The 21,875-nt window shown below is 42.8% G+C and overlaps 1 long non-coding RNA gene across 2 annotated transcripts; it reads right to left on the reverse strand.

The window, feature by feature from the left end:
• Positions 1 to 2,278: 2,278 nt before the first annotated feature.
• LOC127016068 (uncharacterized) lies at positions 2,279 to 20,435 on the reverse strand. 2 transcript variants are annotated; one of them, XR_007766431.1, is made up of 4 exons: positions 20,286 to 20,435; positions 7,424 to 7,525; positions 3,600 to 3,638; positions 2,279 to 3,090 (listed from the first exon to the last, which is right to left on the reverse strand). It is a non-coding gene; the product is annotated as an uncharacterized LOC127016068 (long non-coding RNA). The 2 variants fall into 2 exon arrangements; XR_007766430.1 differs by lacking the exon at positions 2,279 to 3,090 and having other exon boundaries at positions 3,285 to 3,638.
• Between the last annotated feature and the right edge of the window lie 1,440 nt (positions 20,436 to 21,875).

The raw sequence follows: 21,875 nt of genomic DNA on the forward strand, positions 1-21,875 counted from the left end.
CTTACTTCTTATTCAAATACTTATGAAATTATTTTGATTCCAGAACTAATTAACTGGACTGTATCTTAATCATTCCTACTAGTATCATACAGACGTAAGCAAACTATCATATGATTCCCTACTAGCCTGATATATTCAATTTCAACGTAACTTAATAATTGCAGTACCAATTAGTTAAAATGTAAGTAGGAAAAAACATTGGATGGAGACATCTTAATTTAAATATAATCCATTAAGTAAAAACTGCTATTCTAATTAGTGATAATGTAGCACAATTAGGAAATAAAATTTGATTGGTACATTGGAATTTAAACTTAATTAGTAACTGCTATTCTAATTAGTAAATGCAATGCGTTTCATGCAGTGTTTTGTCAGGGAGAAGTGCATGTACAGTAGAGATGGTGGGGAGGAAAGAGGCACAAGGAGAGCTGAGGTGAGAAGAGCGGAGCAGAGGAGTTCAGCCCATGTCAAGCCCAACATCCCGCATCTGAACCAGCACTGACCTTACAGCAGGAGAGGTTCAATCTCGCTCAAAATACTTGAAGCGAAGGACAATTCACTGTCACCTTTGGGCAATCTCTTCCCTATGTTAATTACTTCCGATGCCCAGATGGAGTGTTTCACTTTGACATCTACAGTTTTCTGTTTCCAGATCTGGACCAGCAAATTTTGATAAACTAGGGAAAATAATTGTGGAAGTCAGCTGGATTAAAGAGCTCAGTGTTTTGAATTAGGAAGATGCAAAGCTGTTCTAGACACAAAGGCATTAAAACTACCACAGGTCTGCACTCTTATGAAGGGGAGTAAATTGGAGGAAGGAGCTTGAGAACTAGCTGGATCAATGGCCTTCTGAAGAAAGATACTACAACATTTCTTTTGACAGGAGAAGGGAGGGGAAAAAAAGGCATTGCCTGTTGTTTTTGTTGAACTAACCATAATAATTGCAGCATCTCTTTCCTGGAAAACAGTTCATTTAAACTCCATGTTATGTATGCATACTTAGCACCATTCTCCATTGTATTATTTTGCATTTATTGACACTGAATTCTGTCTGCTGTTTCATCAGCGAGTCACTTAGTGTCTTCAACACTTCACTGGCAATTTTAGTTTTGTGTTTCTGCAACAACATATAACTACCAGGGAATTTTGTCACTTCCCAACCACCCCTTTTACAATCACCTGTGCCTATGCAGAACATACCAGGTCCTAGGACTAATCAGTACTGGATGTCCATTGTGTAGACTGGCCATTTATTCTTCACTTCACTACTTACCTTTTAACCGAGGAAAAAAATTGTATTAGGAATAAATTAATTACAAATAATTAATACATAGGAACAATATATATATAAATTAATTAACCTTTTCTCTTATCCCATGATAGCTTTAAAAGACTTTGGTGAAAGAGTCTTTGTCAAAAGATTTTCAAAATCCAGTGCTTCGTGTTGATTGGATTCTCCTTATTAGTATATATGTTGCTACAGAGAGCTTCAATAGACTTGTATGGTAATAACTTCCTTTTATAAAAGCCACATAATTTTTTTCCCCCCTCTATATCATATTTATCCAAACATCTACTCATCCATTCTTAATTACAGTTTACACCAGATGCTCCCAGACTTTACTTCAAAAACATATGTTATATTTGCCACTTCCCATTCTCCTGGCACCAAGGGCTATTTAAGGACTACATGAAAACAACACAGCTGGTAGGTCAGCATTTTCATACTTTAATTCCTTTATACCTCTTGTGTAAATATTAGTTAGCTTTTGCAATTGGTTACTATTCTTCTTGTTAATTTATTTGGAAACCTTTTCTATCATTAATTTAATTTGAGATAGATTGTCAGAAAAGCACCCCAGAAAAAGATGTTGCAATGTGGGAAAGCTCCCTCAGTTCCATCAAAATGAATTTTTGTAATGGCTTTTTATTACAGAGTCTGATCTTCTCTGAGAGCGCCCAATTGTGCCTCAATCTTTTATTATCCCTACAGAGTAGATAGCAATATCTCTATTTCTGATACATTTGGGAGGTGGAAAGTATTCTTTTGCATTCAGCAAGCTCAGCTCCCCCTCCCCACCCCCCCCAGGTTTTTGGCTCTTCTTATTAAGGTTTAGCATTCAACTTTCCAGAATTTGGGTATGTGTTTCTGTGTGGGTACATGTGTGTTGAAACATCACTTCTGTCTTTCCTTAGTGGCTTCTTTTACTATGCTGTTTGATGGTAATCCCTTTAATTTTTTTTTCTTCTGATGGGTAATACACATTTACTCTGAGCTTCTACTTAAAGCATTTATGCTATAATCCAAGAATTTGACCCTTTTGATTGCTCCTTTTATGTATTTATTCCTGTTTGGTTTGCCTAGATGGCTAGAGAGTAAGCTTTTTCATTCTTCCTCATTCTTTTTTAATTCCCCCCTTTGAAGTTAAAAACGAAGCAGCACATTTTCTCTTCCTGGATGTGAAGGTGGAGAAGCAAAACACTAGCATGCATCCACTGTGGGCAGCGTGGATGTTTCCACTGCTCAATGTGTTCACAAATGGGTTACACAAATATCAATCAGGAATTTTGTCAGGATGACTGGGTTGGCTTTGAGCTGAGGATAGGGACTAGTTAACCATAAATGGTTCCCTACAATGCTGTTTTTATGCAATTTTACAAAATATATGAGGGTAATAAACATCAGGGAGAAAGAAAAGCCTCTCAAGCTGAGGGTTAAGGCTGGTACAAGAACAAAGGTATTTAACTATGTCATGAATAAATTAAGGCTGGCAATTAGAAGATGGTTCATGTCCGTCAATGACAGATTTCCAGCCAGAAGAGTAGGTTAGGAAAATGTTAACTAGTTTTAATAGGAGGATCCCTAAACCTATGGGAAAGATCACAAGACTCGCTTTCTATGACAGCAAGGACTCAATTTGCTAACCGAGCAAGATCTTTCCTAGGTGCCTCAGGATGTTTTTGTGCCCTTTTCTGTTGGATTAGAGGATCATCCACTATGAAAAAAACTTCTGTGCTTGCTCCCCAGCTTGAAAGGCGATTCAAGATCTGATTCTGTTTTGGCAATGACTTTGGCAGCATAATTCACCACTATGGAAGAAAAAAAAAAAAGGCTGCTTTTGTTTGTACTGAATCTGCCACTTGATAATTTCATTTGATGTTCCTGGCTCCTGACTTACAAGAACAATCGACTTCCCCCTCTCCACCAAACTCACATTTCTATAGATTTCCCTCATACATCTCCCCAGACACCTCTTTTTCCACACCAAAGAGCCTTAGGCCATTTAATCACCCCTTATAGAAAGCTGTTCCATACAACTGGTAATCCTTATTGCCTTGCTTTGGATGTTGCCCAGCTCTGCTAGATCGTTTTTGAGCTAGACAAACTGGAATTGCATGCAGCGCTCAAGATGTAAAAACACCACGCATTTAAACTGCGGCCTGGGGGTGTTTTCTGTTCTCTTTCCCTAATAATTTTTAGCATAACTACTAATGAGAACTGAGCAGATGTTGAAGCTCCAAGACCTCTTTCCTTACTGGCAGCAGTCACTTCAGAGCGAATAACTACATGTGTAAAGGTTTGAAGGTTTTTTTTTTACCCTGTGCAGGGCTGTTGTTTCCAATGTGTTTTTCACTTCCTGTGGGGAAAAAAAAAAAAGGTGTTGAGTCACCTCCGTTGGCAAAGTGTCATCTGCAGCATATACTTCCCTGCCTGATACATACCAGAAGCCACTCACAGACAGACAGCCTTATCCACCCAGTGCTCCAGACATCTTATCAACCTGGATTCAGGATATTTCCCTCTTGCAATACCCTCTCAGGTATCCATTCAAGAAAGTCATGTAAGCATCTGCTTAATACCACTCTTGTTAGCTAAATATTTAAGCACAAAGATACCATTACACATTTAACAAATCCTTTTATCATCAGTAGGATTTCAGCATTTGCTTGAATTTAAGCATAAACTTCGGTATTTTGCTGAGTGGAGATGCCTTCTCGAACAAAGATTTTATTGAATGAATTAACTAAACCACCCCAGATTTCCTAAATGCTAGGTTTTCACCTACTGAAAATGGGTTGAGTGTGTGCATGGCTTAAATGAACAGAGGCTGAAGCTGCCCATCAGCATTATTTTATGCCAGCAAGTGCAAACGCTGCCTTATTTGTGCTACACCTTCTCAAGGCATGGGTGCCTCACCAGAATAAAACTTCACTAAACAAGAGACATAGACCGAGGGGAGGTCTTAAAGACCAAGGCAGTAGCAGTAGGCCACCAGGTGCATACATTGCCATTACCAGATTTGAACTGAGATAAAACATTGGCCTCTGTATTGAAAAAGCCTCTCTGACCTTGGCTTAATGCCATGGGCGTCCCTTGGAGGTGCATGCACATCAGATTAACCACACTTGTGGTTTTAAAAAAAAGTAATTCTTGAGCTTTAGATTTTCTCTGATAAGTCAGTATTAAAGTCCAAATGCTGCCCTGCAGTTCTGCCTGCCCTTTGGTTGGGAGAAGCAAGAGCCATTTCATCTGATAGTTTGTGCTTCACTGGGGAAGTATTTCTTCTTGGTCTTATTTCACTGCCCAGGACATGGAAAACTGCACCCTGCTTTGGGATCTGGTGTAGTACAAAGCAGGGAGAGGGTCTTCCCGCAGGATTTCTGAGCGCTGACACCACAGTACAATGGTGGTAGGTGTGTATTTTTACAGCCTCTAGTACAACAGGGTTTGAGTCCCTGACCTCAGCTCTTAGGTAAAAATTGTGATCCAAAGACCTAATGGGTAATCAACAGGTCCCCGCCAAGCTAGTAAAGCTTTTCTGCAAACTACCTGGGAAAGCAGGGGCACAGGTAAGCGGGGGTAAGTGACTTGCTTAGAGTCACATCGTGAATTAGTGTTTGAGGGAAGAACATTACCTGCCTGTTCCGGGCTATACAAATTGCATTTCTCTTCCATCTGCATGAGCCGAAATTACAGTTTGTCTCATACAATGGACCTGAAATAAGCAGCGTGTTCACAGTGAAGAGCTTGTACCATTAGGCCCTAGTGGATAAGTAGTATTTGTTCCTAGAAAATGATGGTCATGTCCTCTAAATGCCCTTTGCTGTGATGTATTTTGATTAACCATCCTGAACAGCCCCCTGATGAAGAGTCAGCCTGCCCTCACGCCACACTAAACACTGCAAGAACATCTCAGCTAATTTCAGCTGTCAAAAAATTAACTACCTAGTCACAGCAGTCTGCTGGGTACGCTGCGCTCAGGGGAGATTTGGGTCTCAGGCAGACTTCATTCCCCCCAGAGCTACCTGCCTCTCTGCAGGAGAGGGTGATTCATCCTATCCTAAAATAGGTATGTAAACCAGGGATTTGCATCACACTCTGGTAATGCTCTTCCCTCTTCCTCAGCTCTTGATGATCCTCGAGGGAGCCCAGATACTCAGCACTGACCACCCCCAGGGCCAGGTGGCTAAAATAATTTAAGATAAATACCAAGCAATGAGCTTTTGCCCACCCCAAGCAGCCAACTGTCTAAATCAGGCAGATCTTTAGAAGAAAGCTTTGCGGCTGTCAGGTCTGCTCCTCTGTGCAAGACAAATGCCATCCTTACTTACAGACAGGGCTTGCAAGTAATTGCATATCAGACAAGATTTTCTATCCTTGTCCCTGCTGAGCTGCGAGGGGATGGTCTCATTTCAACATACGACAAAGCGTGGCTTTGGCATGTTCTGTGCAGAGTATATTTGACATTTTAATTGATGCCATTTGTTAATTAAGAAGGATAAATGATGACAGGGAGAGGGGAGGAGATCTTACAAAGAATGAATAATAACCTTGTTCAAAAGCAGGTAATGAGATACTGAGTTAAAAATATGTAAGAGCTTGCAAAAATGTCTAAATGTTTTTCAGAAATCAGGTGCTGCCCATCTTTTCCTTATCACAGAAATGTCAGGGAGCAAAATTCATCAGCGACTTACAACACGTGCTCTTTACTCAAGGATTTTTTTAGCAGAAAAGGCCATGCATCCCTGGGTTAACCAACAGCCGGTCTCCTGCCACGACATGGATTAGCACTCACCATTTCCTTTCAGCTTGCCATTACCACAGCTACCACCAAGGCAGAGAACGCAGCAGCACCATTGCCAGGCTCAGCCTGCCCAGACAGGGCTGGACCTCGGCTTTGCATGGGGAGTACCAGGCAGTGGCAACTTCCCTTGGCAGTGAGGAAGAAGAAAGCGGAGTTGGTGGCGTGATGCTCAACACTGATCCCCCTTTCAGATGCACCAGCAGCTGCGTTTGGGGCTTGTTTTCCCTAAATACTGTCTGTGTGCTACGCAAAGCCCATTAATAGAGAAGAACAGAGCGGTGTCAGTTAGCCAGGAGGGTGGCTCTGCAGAAAAACAGATCTCAAAAAGCCTCAGGGTCTAGCTCCTTCCCATACAGATGCACATTTAAGCAGAGATGGGAGGAAAGGCCAAGCAGAGGCTGGAGAGGAAAGAAAAGCAATTTGCACCAGCTGGCATAGGGAGTGGGGAGAAAGCCTGTCACATCCAAATTCCCAGTGCCAGTCCTTGTGAACCAGAAACCGCCTAAGCTTGGTGTTTTGTACCAAGCAGGGCTTTTAACACTTATCAAGAGGCAGGCTGCCCTTCCTTTCCAGCTTCATCTAGACTTCCCTGCCCAGTTTGAAATGGCACTTCTGTCTCTTCCTCTTTCCTTCATGGGCCAGGCCTGACCCAGCGATGGTCCTATTGTTGTATTGCATTGCCCACACTCGCTTCCATCTTTCTGAGCTCACCCTCTCTCCTCTCCTGCTTCTCTGCACACCCCAGGAGAAGCACTGATACCTATATCCACATCTGTGCAGAGTATAGCATAAGTCCTTGCATCTGGTACAGGCTATAAAAGCTACACAGGTATGGAAGTTATTTGCTATAGTCTATAATGAGTATACAATGTATGTCTCCAAGGATGAAAGGTGAGATAGTTTACAGAGGGTCTCCACATCCAGGAACTTTGCAGCAAAGCTGCATTTTTGGAGGAACTAGCAGAGCACCTGAAAGATCTCGAGTCCCTGTTCTGGCTCTTCTAGGGAGTCTGGGTTACACCTTCAGCACGTCCTGCTTTCTCCAGCCCTCAGTTTCCCTTGGTATGGGTGGGGGGAGAAGGCAACAGTGAGCATCACTGCAACCCTGTCTGGGGCTCCAAGATGAGCACCAGCACTGGGGCAGTGGCAGGGGTTTCCACACGCAGTTTCGTATACTGAGAAATTGATAGAAAAGTTCATTTCCTACTTCCATTTAAAAAAATTTGTGAGAAGTTTGGGGAGGTGATTAATCCCAGCTCCAGATTGGTGCAGGCTGACTGCTTGTGGGTTTTTTCTATTTGTTTTAGGTTGTTTACTCAAAGTATTCATTTGTTTACCTTGTTGTTTTCCACTCCCTGCATCTGTTCATTTGTTTAAGTACGAGCCTCCTCGTTTTCCACTTCTGTTTCCTCTCATTACAGTGGAGCATCTGCTTAGCACTTAAAAAAAAAATCAATCAAAAATAATCTTATACCATGGAGCAGAAAGTTTTCATAAAGTATGAGTGAAGAATGAAAATGTCTGCATAATCCCTTTTATTATTACTATTTATTTAGGCTCCAGTTTGACAGCAATTCTGGATGTCCTTGACAAACATTTTTTGGGGAAAAAAAAGAGGGGATGACGACTTAAGAGAATACCAAAGAATCAGCTTTCCCTGAAAATCAAGGAAACAAGACTATTGTCTTTCTCTCCCTTCTGCAAATCATTTCAAAACCAATCTTGACATGGGGATAGCCCGAAAAAGTTTAGGGTCTTCCCTGCTAGCCAGAAATCCCAAGTCAGGATGAGCCTGGCCAGCTGTGACCCGACTGCAAAACCTCTGCGGAAAGCTCACATGGGCATGTTTGTGCAGTGCTCATGGGACATGCAACATCACTGTCACCTCCACCAGCTCGCCTTCCTTGCCAACACTCTCCTCTCTTCCCTTCTTCCTTGATCAGCAGCTGCCGAGGGCTTTCGGAGTCCATAACCCCTTCCCTCCCGGCAGGAGGGGAGCCAGGGAGAGCATCCCCACACCCCTCTGCCTACCCGCCTGCACAGCAACCACAGCCTCACCAGTTATTTGCACTGAGGAATCTCATCTGACCAAGTGACATTTAGAGGAAATTGTCTTGCTGATTAAAAGAAACATGTAGTTTCTGGGGAAAAGATATCAAGAGCACATAAGGGGGTGACATGAGGCCGAGTGTCCTCTTGCTGACTAACAGCTGCAGGCAAGAACAATTCATTAACGTAATTGAGTCACACAAAGTTTCACGATAACGTTGGGGAGTTTTGCACAAGTGATTAAACTGAGCGGCAGGTAGATGAACCTCTGTCAGCTTTTCCAGCAACTGACTTGCCTCCAGGTAAAAGTTTAGGTCCGGGAGGTGATCCTATTGCCAGCAATCCATCACAACTGACTCGGTATCGCATACACCACATCCCCAGCTCAGCCTGACCCTCCAGCTTATCTATTTTATTCTGCATCCACTACTTTCAAGGATTTTTGAACAGTGACTCATTAGAGTTTTCCCCAAGCAGAAGCGTATGGGGCAAGTTACTGTAGGTATTCTAAAGTAATAAAAACATAATATTTGATTTGCTCCCTAGGTTGTGATCACAGGCTGCACTAAGATGTTATTTATTATTGACATAGATAATGGTACAAGTTTGGAAAAATGTGTCTGCCCTAAGCTGCACCTTCTGAAGCTCAGGATGGCAGGGCCTTGGCAGGGCATGCAACTCCTGGCCCTTCGGGTCACCACAGGCACAGCCTGGCTTGTGCTGGCACATCCCTGGTCCTAGCAACTTCTGCAAGTTGCAACACACTTGTGTTGGTTTCAGCAAGCCCTCAACACAGCTTTTCACACCAGCGCAAGGCATCATTGGGCAAGAATGAAGAGGAAGCCCCCATCACTCCGTCTTTGTGTGCTTTTTTGCACCAAGGGGGACAGTCTTGGCCCTTTAGTTTGCAGCAGCCTGGAAAAGTATGAGCTCCCTTTCACCGTCTCTCCCCAGTGTTATTGCCATCTGATAGGTCTTAAAAAAAAAAGAAAAACAAACCCAAAAGACCACCCACACAGCAACACTGCTCAGACATCGTGGCATTAGGAAACCCCAGTGCCTACATATGAGTATTCAGAGACAGAGTGTCTGGGTTGGGTTATAGGATGGACCAATACTTTGTGAATAAAAAAAAAAAAAAAAAAAAGAGACAGCAGATCCTCTGTGCCTGTTCCTGCCTGTTTACTCAGACATTTTTTTTCTCCTCTCACCAGACATAAGACAGGGAAGAGTTTCTACAACACAAGATAATACTTGCTACATAGAAGAACTGTTCCTCTAATTAGCAGAGATATTCATGGCAGTGAGTAGAGGAAAGCTTTTTTCCCCTGCCCTATTCTGCTGTAAAGATATGCTATCATTTAGAACATCACTTAATTAAATACTAGAAACGAGGACACTTTAGAATTCAATAATTCTTTTCTCCAACAATTCTTTCTAGTGTTCAAATATTGGTCAGAAAAAAATCTAGCTTTGTCACAGTCATCTGGTACTTAATTGGTTTTTCATTTAGTTCAGTATTAAAGCATGAACTTTGAGGAAAAAATTAATTCATTGCTCTCCAGTGTGGACAGCTCGCAAAGAGTAATTGTGCGGAAAGAAAGAAAACAACGCCAAGTCTTTGTAAAGCCCAACATCTGATCTCAGTATCATCTGTCATCCTTTACAAAACTGCAGCTGACACAGGAGGTACATCTTTTCTATGTTAGCATTGAAAAGCTAACTGAAGGTAGGATTTTCAAAGGCACTTACTTCTTGCTGCTCTCTCTTGATTCCCATTGAAACCACTGGTAAAAATCTTTACTCCCTTCCCAGAAACCATGGCATGCCAAGCATATCCAAGCACCCCACATACATAAAAATCAATAAATGCTTGTTTGTATTATCTCGATTGTGTCAGGTCAATGATGTGGAGACCCAAAGGTCATTTTGACCAGCCCAATCCACTGGGGGTACTCCTCCCTTCAAGTTGCCTCTCTAGCCCACAGCACAGCTCTTCTCATGGTGCCATTTGCTCGGGAAGCAGAGGAGATCCTGCTCATGCCTTTTTCTCCTTTCAGCTTTGCTCCAATTTAGACAGCTACGGAAGAGGACAACCAGGATTCCCCAGGGCAGGAGAAAGGAGTGGCGGGATTGCTTTGGCCTGCTGCAGTGCCTAGGACAGCACCAACTTTCATGCCAGGGGCTTGGCAGAGCTACCAGGGCCGAGCCAGCCGACTGTTGAGAGTCAGCTGCAGGAGTTGGCAGGGCATTTGGGGGCTGGCCCACGGGGCCATCATTGTGCTTTTTTAGACAGCAGGCATGGGCATGAGCCAGATATGTTGAAAAGTGATAACAAGACTTATACTGACACCAGGAACAGAGGGCTTAATACACATCTGGTGCATTATGAAGACACATGAAGCGGAGGATAAAGGACAAAGACCACCTCAGGCATCCCAGAAAGCTTGGTTTTAGAGAGTGGCTGCTGTCCCCATCCTTCCCTTGCAACTTTCTTCTGGCACAGGGATGCTGGTCTCCATCCCTGCTCCTGCATCAGTGATGTCCTGCAAGCAAGGATGATTGAAGGGAAGTTGCACGTGCGAGTGTCTTAGCTGGAAAAAAAAACCCTGACAGCACACACCCCTACAAATGTGCTTTTAGGAGAAAGGCGTGGCTTTGGCCAAGTACTAAAACCAGGTTAGCAAAGACAAGGCAGGTCATGATTTCTGCACACCAGCACATCATTGTCAATTAAAAACTACAGACTATCTTGTTTTACTCTGCCAGTTATCATACAGTAGCTAGCACGCTCTGGGGACAGCTCTTTTCCTAGCAAGGGAAAGGAAGGGGGAGAGCAGGGCACAAAAAGACACTGCAGAATCAGTGGAGAGTTGACACACAAGGAGATCCCAGTCTCTTCGTTAGCACCAAATAAGAGCAGTTTTGAAACACATGAAACACTTGGAGCCTTTTGCCGCACCATCTGTTTTGTCCGGCTAAATTCTCACATTAATCATCTTTACTCCTTGTAATTCCCTTAGGGAAAATCTACTGAGCATGTTTAAATTTATTAAAACTACCACAGTTTATTAAGAGTCTGTACCCAGTGTCTTCTGCCTTACGCACCTGATGATGGGGAGAGAAAAACAGTGGTAATTGCAAAATGGTTTCTCTCATCTCTATACCTCCCAGTGTTATTCGTGGCAGTAGTGGGTATTGGTGTTGCAGTGACGTATCATGCATGTCCACTGCAGTGTGCCAAGCACTACACCAGCACATCATGTTTCTCCAAAGAGCTTGTGTCAAAAGATTAAGAGGAGATGCAGATGTGGTTACAGCTGGTTTAAGGAGGACAAAGATATAAGTGAGGGAAGAACAGTGTCCATGAAAGCTCTCAGCTGCTCTCCCATTAGCTAAAGTACATAAGCCTGTTCCTAATTTTTAACACAGATTTACCAGGCAGCCTAGGTAGGCATCAGCCACTTGGTCAACTCTGGACCACATCTCCCAAGAGAGCAAAAAAGATTTTCTGCCTTCATTACCCTGTGCAGATAAGTAGAGGGAAGCAGAGAACAAGGCTGGCACCATGAGGAGCCAGGGAGCACCTAATAGATGGCAGAAGGACTTTGTATTCCACGAGTTTCCAAGATGTTCATCTCTGACAGCAGCATAAGGAAATACTGAAGCAGTTTCCATCAAGTTTGTGTTGTGTTCTCCAGCTGCACCAAAAGACAGTGGATTTTTAATGGCAGAAGAACAACTCATTTGTCTGGTCTGAATTATCACTCTCTGCCTCAACTTCCTTACTTATATAAGGAATACCAAAATTTTTTTTCTTTATCAATAATGGAGATTACTTAATGTGTATAAAGGGCTGTCAAGTCATGGCCAAAGACTGAACAAGACTACAAAATCCAAGCCAGGGCTGGCACTCAGGTTCACTGAGCAAGCAGCTTCTGAACTGAAGTTAACACTATTGCCAGTGCTTTCTTTACACCCTCTTGCTTAAGCCTATCAAACCCATGCAAGATGTCAGAAGAGGAGCTGTGCTAGCCCATCAGTCACACTGGTAACACAAATCCACCTTATGGGGACATCAGCTGCTGCACCAGACCCTGGGCTAGAGCAAGGGCAGTGCAGGTACGTGACCCTTTCTGCCTACTTTGCTGCAAGGCCAGTAACTTCTGTGGGCTGCAGTGTCCCAAGCCACCAGGTTTTGTCCACCACAGACCTCAGCCCAGAGCTGTTTCACCTCATGCATGCATTATTAGAGCTACTCGGGCTTGGTTTGCATGGGACAGAGGCATAGGAAAGTTGAGCACAGCCAGGTTTTTCCAGCCAAAAACAAACATAGAGAGAATTACCCCCGCAAAACTCCTTGTGCAGGATTAACATGCTCCATCCAGGCAACCACTTTAATCTGTACTGGCTAGTGACTCCCCACTGAATAAGCTTACTTCTCCTTGAGGGAGTTGCCAGCCTAACTCAACTCATGGGCCTAAACTGGCAAAACCCACTGAAGTGTAAACAGGCCATCTAGGGTGTTCAGAAATCCATTCTTGGGTAATTGGTTTCCGTAATGACTCACACACAAGCACAAAACATGGGAAAGCTTCCCCCTCAGATTTGTTCAGAGTACACACAGCTTTTCACCTGTGATGAATAATAAAACCATCTTCCTTTTATTTTTTCCTCCCATCCCCCCGGCCCATGAATTAATCAGGCAGGGAAAAAGGGGGATCTGGCTGAGTGCCATGGGCTAAAGAATAAAAATCACACGCACATGCAGAGAGAGCAGGGACGTGCAGAAATGCCATATGGAGAGTAAACAAGCTGTAGTGACCTTCTCGGGCCTTATCAAATATTCATGGGAAGCAGGCTTATGGGGACACAAAACTCATCATAATGAGCCCGCCAGCATCCCAGCACCTCCAGCATCCTGGCACATTCTTGTTCCCCCTTCTGACAGCATTGCCTCCCCCCTTGCATGCCAGATGCCTGTCAGCCTAGTAGCCCAGACCCAAACCAGGCTGCCTGGTGGGCTTCAGCCCTTTGCTAACACTTGGAGCTAAAGCAAAGAAGGAGGGTGCAATGGTGTAGGGGATTTCTTCACATCCAGGCCTTTTTAAATAGAGAAGAGCAGACAATGTCAGACCTTCAGGGAGACCTGGCAATCTGTGGACTCCACTGAATTAAAAGATAGAGACTAGCATCTTGCAACACCAGTGTAAAATTTTTATTCTTGTACCTCGAACACAGACCTTGGGTTTTTTCCAGCCTCTGGGGATCATATTCATTAGGTACATTCTGGAGATCAGGGATGGCATGTGTTACCAAGTTACTGACCTCAGACATGAAAGGAGTCATCTTATTAGAAGCCAGCCATTCAACCATAGCAAATTACAGTTCTTGAAGGATTTCAGCCTTGAATTTTCATTCCACAGTGTATTTCAAAGGAAAAATGGGACCTCCTATACAGATAGCTGGAAGAATGAACTATGCATGACACGATTTTTCCAAAGGACAATGATCTATTTAAAAGCAACACAAATACGCTGAGTGGAAACGATTCAAATTATGTTGATGTGACTACTTAGGAAAGCTAAATGTGCGCAAGGCTTTGCATCATCAGTGCTTTCAGCTTTAATCTCTTAAAAATAAGGGAAAAAAATGGCAATGTTGTCATTGCTTGAAAGACAGCGGCAGTATCTTGATTTTGGTATTCTTTGCTTCTCTTTGAACTGTTTTTCTTTCTCCTACATACTTCAAATCTCACAAAAGATATTTTAAAATAATAGATGTAATTGCCCAGAGGTGAGATGGAAAAGAAAGAGGCAAAAGAAGAGTTGTATAAAGACTAAGGGCAAGAATAGCTGGGCAACATCTATAAAAACCACCTGGTCCCCAATAAAAACAGAGTTAAGAAAGGGCTTAAATGTTACAGAAAGCAACTTAGGTCACTTGCAGTAATTACCTGAAGGTGAACATTACAGCCATTTGCAAGAGGTTTGGTGACCACAGAGAGTACTTACAGCTACGTGGGGGCTGAGCTGAAGCCGCCATCCCTCCAACCTTGCCCCACTGGGGAGCAGGGATTTTCCAGGGTGGAAAAAACACTCTAGTACAGACCTGCTGCTCTGATTGCCCCCCTATACTTTCAAGTGGCTCTTGTATCTCTCACTTTCTCAGGCTATAATGTGTTCCTATGGTAAGTTAAACAGCGGTGCTTTTTAGCACAGAGATCCATACCTTGTTCTTGGGTGGCTGGGGGTAGAGTAAATGTGTTGTGGGATAAGCTCCATTTCTCCTATACTTTTAACCTCCCTTATGCTTAGCCCATTAATCCATTATATATGGATATACTTCTAATATTCCAGACATCTGAACAGGTCCCACTGTTAATAAAAAACGCAAACAAAATAGAGGAACAGGGATAAAAGCAGAAAAGATTTTTTTCTTTGCCCACATGTGAAATTGCTCAAACAAAACCATATTAATTTGTGGTTTATTGGTGAATAAATTGGTATTGTAGTGCTGGGAAATGTTGAGCAAGGAGGGCCAAAGAGAAGGCAAAACAAAACTCAGTCCTTCAACTACCTGCGAAGGAAAGCTTGAGGAGAGGAGAGATGCAAAGAGAAGATGGTGGGAGTGGATGGGGATCTGTGAGGTACCAGGGATGAATGGAAAGAGGAGAGCAAGGAGGTAGCTGTACAATAAGGGCAGTGCAATAACATATTATTGTTGTTCATGACACTATTTTAACCCTCGGGGTGTTTTGCACTCTCTCATTACCCAGGAGAATTTTTCCTCACAAGCAAGCACAGGCATTTAGGCACACATGCACATACTAACTCAAGAACAGCATCCACCACATTATCAGAAGCGGTCTGTATCTTTGGACCAGCACATCAGCGGTCATGTTATAACAACATCATGCTATAATTCCTTATTTTGTCCAAGCCAACTCATCTTTTCCCCCTCCTGCATCGAGGGCTCCTGAGCACAGCGTTGTATACCATCTGGCCTCTGGAAACACGGTGCACTTCTGTTTTAATTCAATCCAATCTTTCCGCTCGCTTTGGTGTTCTTTGCTCAATGTCACAGCAAGAGTGACTTCCTGATTACCTTGCTACATGTTTATAATTAATTTCTCTTGGGAGGATTACAGCCAATATTATTACCAAATGCATTTCCTAAGTATTGAATCAGCATTGGTTCCAAAAAAATACATGTGATTTATTTTCTCCCTAGGGAGTAGACATTTGTAAGTAGCAGATTACTGACATGCTGCAACCAGAAAGCAAAACATAATAGCAATTAATACAGCATTGTGAATGAAAGCCCACTTGCTGCAGAAAACTCTCAATGGCAGCAACTTGACAGCGCCTGTGTCACAATATCTGCCGCAAGACTCAAATACCAAGCAAGATTAAGACTAAGAGTGTGGGATTTAAACTCATTGCAGCAGAGACTATCCTTTGTTCTGCCTTTGAAGAGCACTTAGAAGACAAGAGGTCCTGCCCTACAACGGGTGCTCTGAGCACTGGCACTAGGGATGGAGCGTAATGCACACCCTTGAGACAGCTTCATGGGTGTTTCAGAGGAACTGAGGTCTTTTGATGGGATAACTTTCAGAATAAATTTCCATTTTTCTTTTTTAAACCTTCATTATTTCAGAGGGAAAAACAAGAGAGATATTCTCCCCCCCCCCAATCATGAGGTTCCCCCTCTCCCTCTGCTTTCTATATTCTTTTCCTTAAAATTCCCTCAAATCTGTGAGATAGTAGCTTCTGTTGAGATTGTCCTTAGGCAAAAGTAGCTTTTCCCAGGAAAACTGGCTTCTGGAAAAGATATCTTTGACCAGCTCTGAAGTAATAAAGCAAATGGCCACAGCATGATCTAATATACCTTATAAATCACTAATCTCTTAATACAAAGTGTAGAAAAGAGTCTCATGGTCCTCAATCAGTTCAACAGCAATTTGGCCCTATCCTTCCTTGCTGAGCCATTCTGTGAAAGGAGTAAAGGGGTCTTGCTTAATCAAAAAATATTCACTGGCTTGCCAACCCAAGCTACAGGTGCTTGCCAGAGGCATCTTTGCAAGCACAGAGAGAACCATAGCATCACAGCAAAGCTTTGGTTCATCTTGCCTCACAGTGAGGTCTCCTTCAGCTGCAGCATCCCCACAGAGAAGCCTATACCCCTTCAACCCTTGCTGTGGCTCTCCCCAAAGCTAGTTGCACTGTGCAGGTTTGGCTTTCCCTGCTCCCCTTCAGCACAGCACCAGGTCACATCCCAGACTTTTTTGTAGGGGTCCTCAAGGAACTAGTTTGTGCACAGCACAAGTTCTCCCCCAGGTTTGCCTTTATGCACAGGCAATGCAGGGAGAAAAAGGCATTGCAAGGTGCCTGCCAGCTGACTCGGTGGGCTTGAGTCCTGTAACCCTCAAACTTCTCTCCCTCATTAGCTCTAAAGACAATACAAGCGGATGGTGGCAGGGCAAGGGGATGAACAGGCCACCCTGAAACCCAGGAGCTCAGCAGTGCTGGGAAAGGCCATGTTAATGAGGGTTGTCAAGTCCCTGCTCATGGATGATTTGAAGATCAATTTCTAATTGCCAGTGCAGGTGTGACCTCAATTGCTTCTCAGGCAAAAACTTGAGATATTGTGCAAGAAAAACTGCTTTCACTGAGAAACTACCAGTGAAAGCTTTCAGCTCTTCCCAGCAGCATGTGGTCAGCAGGGCTGAAAAGGGGTAAAGCGGATCTGCAAAAGGATGGGAAGAGTCCCTCCATCCATCTCCTTTATTCACCCAGCTGTAAAACCACCACTTAAAACTGTACTATATGAACAAGGTAATTTGCAAATGTCGGTAAAACATTTTGCAAGGCACAGAAGGGAGAGAGAAGCAGATAAAAAAGTGTGATTTTCCTTATCCCGTTGTAGCTTTTACAGTTGTTTCTAAGGGTGAGCACAGGGCTGGTGGTAATTGAGGGCTGTGCGTGTGGGAAGCCTGAACATTGCTGAGATCTCACCATGGATATCCCAGTTGTTGCAGCATACAAACTTTCACTTAAGGAAAGTGTTTCTGCCTATGAAGATAACTCAGCGTAAATTGCTAACTTTCTGAGTCCACAGCAGGGCTGAAATAACCATGCTAAGTTACATGAGAACTTTCTAACCCCCTCCAGCATAATGGCCTGCAAGGTTTTTAAAACCTAATTGATAACATTAAAGTGTCAACAGGCTTAACCTTTTCAGTACCATTTGCTGAAGCAGAACATCCCACTCCTGTGCTTGAAGCCTGCAGTTTCCTTTGGTGAGCCATGCATTCGAAAGGATGGGATGTTACAATTAACCATGTGGGTCTAGACTATGAAAAAAAGTGCTTGGATGGCAGGGATAAGTGAACTCTTCACCTCCAAATTATACTAGCAGGGCTGATTACGGTAATGACAATTTAAAAATACAACAGGAATCTTGTTCTTCCCCTTTCCTGACCCAAAAGCCCACTTTGCTTCACACCGTCTTCCTTTTGATAGCAACAAACTTGGAGTCCGGCTCACAGCAGATTTGTGAGGTTTTTCTACCTTTTTTTTTTTAGAAAACTTCACGCAGTAACAAAAGCAGCTCCTTGAAATACACATGTACAACAACCCAGCTTTTGTCACATGATATTGACTACCATCAGATTATGGCTATTAAATCTGGACATCTCGAGAAAACTTCTGGCTTTTGGTCTTAACTATTAGTGCACTAGCTGGGAAGACACCACTGTATGCAAGCCTTGTTCTTCATCCTCTTTTCCTGTCTCTGAAATTGGGATATTGGGCCAGGTGGACCTATGGTCTGTCCCAGTAGGACTATTCTTCCATTCTTCAAGACATACAGGACAAAAGTCACTGGACTGCTGATTTGGCTCAAAGCATTTTCCAAAATGCCTCAAAGTGTTATTTTCCTCTTACTTTAACTAACTGAGCAGAATTTCCAGCTCATGATGTCTTGGGTTACGGCACATGCGTTCACTTTGTACTACATGGTAATGGCTACAGCTTATCAGAAGTGTACAAATGTAAATGTTTCTCATAGTGTAACCTGCAAAGTAGGGGGAACTTGGTATCCTTAAGAACAATTTAAACAGAAACAGGTTTGTTAAACAACTTGACTGCTTGCTTGAAAGTCTTAGCAAGATGAATTTCTGTGTTGTTTGTTAAGGCAGAGCAAGAGGGTTTTGCTTGCTTCCCCAGAACTGTAGCCCTGAATATCTCCCAGCAGCAACAACACATTTTAAACTGGAATTTGAAGTTGTGAACGACTCATGTTTGAAACAGCGAGCTGTTCCTTGTGGAATCAGGAAAACAGGGCAAGAATGACATGGTTTCAAAAATAATGCATTTTGGGTTCTCTGTGTTATTGGTCTTCGATGCCAACAATTTGGAGTCATGTATTTGAGTTTCCTTCTTACAGTGTAAAAGCAGCCTCCTGGCTAGGAGGACCCCAAAGCTTTGGGTCTTCCTAGCTCCTGACCACACTTGTTACATTCCTAAATGACTGCAGAAATATGTGGCGATCCTTATGGGGGTTGTAGGTTTCTAAAAGATACCTCTGGTGAGTATTACTGTAGGTCTCTGCTCTCCAAGTGGTAAAGCTATTTCTGCGCTGGGTTCCTCTGACTTAGATGGTTCATAATCACCCCCCCCCCCCCTTTTTTTTTCTTACTCCTCCAGCAAATACTTATGAGGACAGGAGAATGACACCCACAAAGTGTGAATCTCAGATACCTGCATTCTTTTTGCAATACAGTCTGACCTCATTAATGTCCAGCTTGTAACACCCAGTTTATTCCCTCATTCATAAGTGAAGGCATGTTTCTCCATGCGTTCACTGGGAGATGCACATTATTGTATGAATATCTAGTCGATTTTATATACCAGTGCCTAAAATTTGTTCTAGTTAGTCTCAGCTTTAATGAGGAAACGAGTAAGAATTCAGCATATTAAAAGACAAAAGGAACCTGGATCAGACACAATCTATGTCAAGCATTTAAGTTACCCCATATAGCCCCATCTCATAATCATAACTGTATAATCTGATTGCTTAAGTCCAATTATTTTAAATACTCCTAGCAATCAATAGAGATTCATCCCTATAAACCTATTTGACCCCTTTCCTCAATGAGGCATGATTACACACATAACAGTCCTCCATTAACCTTTGACATAGGTAGGAATTATTGATCAAATCTGACATACAAGTGATGGAAAGTTGCCAAGCAGCCTCAAAAAAAAAATCCATCTCCAGAATGAACCCAATACCGTGGCCCTTTTAGGGAACAGAAATACACCTGACAAGGTGGATATTAAAAGATAAGAGAGGCTTTATTGATCTTTCATTTCTCCATACTGCACTTGTTAATTGCAAACGTTAAGAGGAAAAGTATTCAAAGTAAGCAAAGCTTTTCAGTATTAACCTCAATAAGTGAATTAAGCAGCAATACTTCGCATAAAATTGGAGATCACTAATGGGTCAAAAAATGCAATTCATTCTTGCTCTGGGCAATCGAGACTCTCAGATGATAGACCTCTGCAACTTACTGCAAGCCTGGTAATTGGTACCCGTGACTGCAACAATCAGAGTCTGACCCCAGGGACGAGCAATACCAAAATCCTACTGGATTTCAGTGGCACCAGCCTCCACCAACTGGCCTGTCCTTTGAAAAATCCCAGCAAACAATTCATCCTACACACTTCAACAAGGCTAAAGTCATTTAAACTGCTTCCAGAAGAGCAAGGGGTTAAATTCATCTCAAGGCTATCCTGTTGAAATAATGGTAAATTTGGAGCAGTGTTAATTAACAACCACAAGAGATTCTTTTCCTATTAGCAGTAAAAAAACCCCATGACTATTCACAGGCAGCTGTATTTCAGCAGTAAAGGTATAACGGATATTGAAAGTTTCCAGTTTAGCCTCTGAATTGCTCCTTAGGCATTGCAAAGCTTGAAGGAGAGAGAAATTCTCTTCCTACAGGAGTAGGCATCAAGAGCAGCTATGCAGGGGTCAATGAAATAAAACTGGAGGAGAAGGAGATGCAAAGCCTGGAATAGCAAATATAATCTTATTTCCTACCCCAGTGCAATTTACTTTTACATCATGCAGAATTTGCCATACCTGAGTCAAAGGTCCAGTGATGCCAATAACCTGCCTTTAACAGAATCCAGCACCTGATGCTTTGAAAGAAGGGAGAAACATCCAGAACCTGTGAAAGTACTCAAAAAACCAAAACCTAATTCCTGGGAAGAAGAGGAAGAACAAATCTGCAAAAGTATATTGCAATGCAGGAAAATTCCTGCATTTCATCATACTCACTCCTGGGTTCACTGTGCTAAGCACTAACTCACTCTAGCTCTCTAAGGGCTATTGCAGACCACAGGTCTGGGTGCAGTGTGAAGAAATAGGTGTGCTGCCTCACCTTAGCAGAAGGGAAGCTCTAATCAATGGTTATTGAAAACAACTGAAACTCTCAAAGCAGCGCTTGTGACAGCTGAAGGCTTCTGCTGGTGCCTTTTCTCTGTATGGCCATGAGGGAGGCAAAGGAAAACAGGAAGGTTTTTCTGATTAGCTTGGTGATGACACCTGGCAAAGGACTTCAGTGACACACATGGGGTGAGTCTGGACTGATTTTGTGCTTGGTTTGACTGTCAGAGATGAAAAACAGCTGCAATATACATTTTAATGAGTTTTACATTTTGAGGGTACCTATAAACTTGGCATGTTGTGGCACTGAGCCAGTAGGGTCAGTTCTATGAAGATAAACCATATGAGAAACACTAACTTCTAAATTAACAAAAAGTTAACAGCAGCTACCTCATATTTGAGTGTATACTTTACATTTTGGTTTGAGCTGTGAACAGCAGATGAACACTCCTTGTTGCTTGATCCAAATAATTTTCCCCATCTTGCACACAGATTAGATCCTTATATTTCTGCCCTAAAATGAGCTTGATAGCTCATACACTTATTGATGTGCAATGAGCTTGCTCTGTCCTTTCCTTAGCACCATAACGCAGCCTCACAGCCTTGAATACATTTATCCTCACATCACCCCTGTAAAGTGAAGGGAAGCTATTATTCCCTCTTTGTACAGGTGAGAAATTAATGCAAAAAAAAGACATAAAAGGGTAGCCTGTCAAGTCTTTTTAAATTAATGGGAGTTAGGCACCTAAATAACTGGGTGAATTTGGACATTAAAGAGTCATCGGCTGCCAGGCAGTAATTCCTACTGCTGTGCTTCATTTCTAATATACAGATTTGAAGGTCTACGTTCAAAGGTCTACCTTTTTTTTTTGTATCTTGCAATCTTGGAGTTGGTTTGTGCCTTGTGTTCTAAGAACCATCTCATGGGTCCTTCGGTCCAGAGCCAACATCTCCCCACTTTCACCTGTTGCTTGCAGCAATGAGCGTACAAAGTGCACTGCCGTGTTTTAACTGATGATGTTGAACTCCTGGAGCAATTGTCTGTGACCATGGGAGGTCTGGGACATCCTGGAATAGCTTGTACCATTTCCAAGTGGTCCAGGAGAAGGAATGCAATAAATCTCTGGCAGATCAGGGAAATGCTAGACTTTTTCTCTGTGCAAACACAAGTGGTTCAGAGGTGCTCTATCTTACTTTTTAATTCTGCAGATATTTTGCTTCCTTCAAGCTGTTGTTTAAAACATGCAACACTGTGCTTAAAATATGCAGACGCATGTTATGCTT

The sequence above is a fragment of the Gymnogyps californianus genome, chromosome 4, assembly GCF_018139145.2.
Source record: "Gymnogyps californianus isolate 813 chromosome 4, ASM1813914v2, whole genome shotgun sequence".
NCBI classification, from domain to species: domain Eukaryota; kingdom Metazoa; phylum Chordata; class Aves; order Accipitriformes; family Cathartidae; genus Gymnogyps; species Gymnogyps californianus.